A 4,325-nucleotide genomic window follows, 5' to 3' on the forward strand; every position below is an offset into this window, starting at 1 on the left:
GCTGACTCACAAAATAACAATGTTTGGACAGTCCCTTCAAGCTGAACACCTTGGTGAGCTTCCCTTTATACGGCTGTACTAAATAGTTGCCCGATGGCCCCCATGTTAAATTTCTCCCCAAAGTAGTCTCGATTTCCCCGACTATAATTCTTCGGCGTTTCCATAAATAGTGGCATGCTGAGTGCGCATTCCTGGGATATTCATTCTGAGTGCTCGCATATTTCAACCCCATTCGTCACCTCACCTCCTGCAGCGAAGGTAAAGCTGACAGCCCCAGCCTCCAGCATTGAGCAGCCCCCACCCCCACCTGAAAGTGTCTTGCACTCGCAGTCTATCTCCCAGGCGTATTCGCTGGCTGGGAAAGTTATACGGGGGGAAAAAAAAGGGTTTGATTGCAGTCGGAGCTCCAGTTTCACTGGAACAAAGATGTAGAGAAGCCATGTGGTATTTCCTGAATATATTTATTTTCCAAATGTTATAACCTCAATTAGGAGAAGGGAGGGAAGGGGAAGAACAGGGGGAAGGGAAAGGAAGGGGGTAGGTTGACATTTATCTCTTCATCGCAGCATTCCTCTGCTCAGTAGAAATATAAACCACAGATGCTGCTGAAAATCTGTCATAGAAATGGAAAGGCTGGAAACCCACAGCAGGTCCATCAGAACCTGAGTGAGTAAATTAGGTTTCTTAAATTAGGTAAATTGTGAGTAAATTGGGTAAATTGTGGATTTATCCTTCATTTACCACTCTCCTAAGTACAGTAACTCACAAACTATAACAGGTGACAAATCAGAAATGCCTTTGACTCAGCCGCCTCCGGTTTCTTGTGAATGTTCCACACTTAACAGCGTGCTTTACTGTCAGAGATTAAACTGAGCCCCCACCCCCTCACCACCACCCCCACCCCCTCACCCCCACCCGTCTCTGTGCCTGTTCAGATACGATCCCATGGCACTATTCAAATAGAGAAGATGCTCTCCCAGTGCCCTGGCTAACCATCCCCCAGATAAAATTGATCATTCACTCCAGGCTGTTTGTGGGACATTGCTTGCTGCATGCAAATTGGCTGTCGCTGAGTTCACCTACAAAACACAGTCTATCCTGTGAAGCACTTTGAGACGTGAAACGTGCTGTAACAAATGCAAAGCTTATTCGCCCACAAATGTACAGTCAATTCACTTTGCAGTATATCCTGCAAAGCGCTTTGAAGGCGTGAAAAGCGCTATATCAAATGCAAGGATTATTATTATCATTTATTGCTATTAATTCCTCTAACTGCACACCCAAATGCACACGCTAACCATATTCTGGCCTGCTTGCTGCTGTACAAAATTATTTCTGCATCAACTTCCACTTGTGCTAACCCTTTGCTGAGTGATTTCAACCCACAAGTGACATATTCGGCTGAGTGTCGTTGCCTCTACTTTGATATGTGACCAGGCAGAGACAACCCATGTTAATATTCTGACACGGACTGTATATCATTGACTGGAGTGTCTGGATGGGCTTAGCCAGTTTATCTCAGGTAACCAGTTCATGGAGGGACTGCAGTCTAGTCACTGCGTGTGACAAAGTACTGTATTACCTGGTCAAGCAGGCAGATGGGGTGCACGTGGGTTGCACATACAAGTACACACTCACTGCACATTACAGTAAAGCCTGTGAAGCGCTTTAAAACCTTTCGATGGTGTGAATAAGACCCTATATCAAATGTAAGGTTGGTTTATTTATGTATGAACAATATTCCTCAACTCCTCACAATGTGCGACTACAACTCTATCAGCCTTTGCTACGAAAGATTTTCTCTCCGATATCAGTTTGTAGGGGACACCATATAAACTTACGTTATTGTTAAAATAGTTATCTTATTGCCACTTCTTCACAGTTAACTCATCCTTTGCTGGGTCCGTCTCTCCCTCCCTTTCCTTCAGTGAGAGTGTACATGAGATGAGTTTTATGAAACTTCACTTCCAAGGCTTCTTTATTCTCAAGTGAAGCAACTCTGAATTTGTACATGAAAATCCATAGGAATGTGCACCTCAATATCAACGCAGAATCTGCGATCAATGAAGGGACATCAATGTAAGATAGCATTAATTAAGATACCTTTCAAAAGGGGGTACAGTACTCCGGACTGAGAAAATTATCCATCAATCTTAACACCAAACACACTCAGGTTAGATTTGCGCAACCGTTTTTTGGAGTGTCTAAACTAACAGCTTCAAAGATTCGAACGTAATGTGGCATATAAAGAAGGGAGAGTCTGCAGCGAAAGATAATTCATTTACACATTTTCCCAACATCTGCAGAATCTCCTCAATTTTAGATCACAAGTAGCAATGCACCTCCTTTGATCTGTAGCTTTCTTTTAAAGCACACACACACACACGCACACACACACATACAGTTGTTCTGAAATCTTTTCTCGGTCCTGAGATTTAATTGCAGACTCGAGATCTGTGACCATGGAAGTAAACTCAATTGATGGGAGGAACTTGTTCTAAAGTGCAGGCCTTGATCTGGGAGTGGCGAATGTCTTTTGAGCGGTTAGTTCGTACTCGCTTCTGGTTCCCGTTCCAGAAGGTGCTCTTCGTAATCGTTCACTTTGTCAATTCAATAATAATAACAATAAATCATAATAATGCTTTCATTTGATACAGCGCCTTGTCACGTCTGTGAAGCGCTTCACAGGATATATTGTAAAGTGTAGTGACTTATGCAAGGATTAATAACAGGGCTCTGATCACACATTGTTAAGCAGAGACTGGAGAGAGCGAGAGAGCAGGAGCCACAGTAAATTTAGTGTAATTCATCAAAGCAGAGTCGTCTGTACATAAATTAATAGTGAAATGACTTTTCCTTTAACTCTCTCTTTCTGTTTTCCCGCCACTCTTCTTCAGTTATTTTTAAACCAGAACTTGGCTCATTTCCAACGCTTATGTGTTTTTACACACACACACACACACACACACATACGCACACTATTGTCTAATACAGTCTGCGTTATTTTTCTTTTCGTCTTGAATTCAACTAACAAAAACAAACAAAACAAAATTCGACTTTAAAGCAGAAACCAACAGCAAGAAGAAAAAAATCGTGGTGATCGATCACAGAGTCTGCAAACAGTATAAATAATAATAACCCTTGCATTTGATATAGCGTCTTATCCCGTCTTCGAGACGTCTCAAAGCGCTTCACAGAATATACTGTAAAATGATTTGACTGTATATTTTGTGAGCGAAACGCGGCAGCCAATTGCGCACAGCAGCGTCCCACAAACAGTCGTGGATTGAGTGACCAGATTATTATATTAATATATATTGTATTTACTGTATGTAGGTGTGTGTGTATATATATGTGTGTGCGTGTGTGTGTGCAGGGTGTTCAAAAAATCATATTACCATTACAATATCTAATAAGTTTTAAAGAAATTATGATTTTTTTTAGATAATAAGGTCATTGAAAAATAAGACTTTTTTGGTCACCCTGTATACTGCATATACTTTATGTGTGTATATGTGTGTATATGTGTGTGTGTGTGTTTGTGCACATAGAGTAGGTATAACTGGGAGCATTCCGTGTTTGGCCACAAATTAAAGAAAAATTAATCTCGGGAGAGAAGTTATTTCTGTGATAAAAGATGATGCTATTTATCTGGTTTTCTCTGGAGTTTCTCTGGTGTGTTGTCGGGTGAGCTCTCTCTCTCTCACTCTCTCTCTCTCACTCTCTCGCTCTCTCTCTCTCCCTTGCTTCTCTTCCCCCTGTTGCTCTGCTCCTGTGTGTCTCTGTGTGTCTGTCTGCGTCTCTGCTCTGTGTATCTGGATCTCTCCCCTCGTACCCGTCACCGCGTGTGTAGATGTGGTGTGTCTCGCTGTAACTCTGCTCTGTTTCTCTATCTCTCTGACCCCCTTCATCACACCCCCACGTCTCTGTATGACTTTTTCTGATTCTCTCTGTGTGTCTCTCTCTGTCACTCTCTTTATAATTCTCTGTCGCTCTGCTCTGCTCTGTGTGTGTGTGTGTGAGTGACTCTCTCTGATTTGTGTGTGAGATTCTGTGTGTGTGTGAGAGAGAGAGAGAGAGAGAGAGACTCTGTGGCTCTATGTCTGTGTGACTCACTGTGTGTGACTGTGTGTCTGTGAGACTCTGTGTGTCTCTCTCTGTGTGTCTGTCTGCGTGTGTGTCTCTCTCTCTCTGTGTGTCTGTCTCTTTCTCTGTGACTCTGTGTCTGTCTCTCCGTGACTCTGCGTGTGTCTCTCTCTGTGTCTGTGTGTGTTTCTCTCTGTGTATCCGTGTGTGTATGTGTCTCTGTGATTGGGTGTCTGTCT

The sequence above is a fragment of the Callorhinchus milii genome, unplaced genomic scaffold (genome assembly GCF_018977255.1).
Source record: "Callorhinchus milii isolate IMCB2004 unplaced genomic scaffold, IMCB_Cmil_1.0 Scaffold17, whole genome shotgun sequence".
NCBI classification, from domain to species: Eukaryota; Metazoa; Chordata; class Chondrichthyes; order Chimaeriformes; family Callorhinchidae; genus Callorhinchus; species Callorhinchus milii.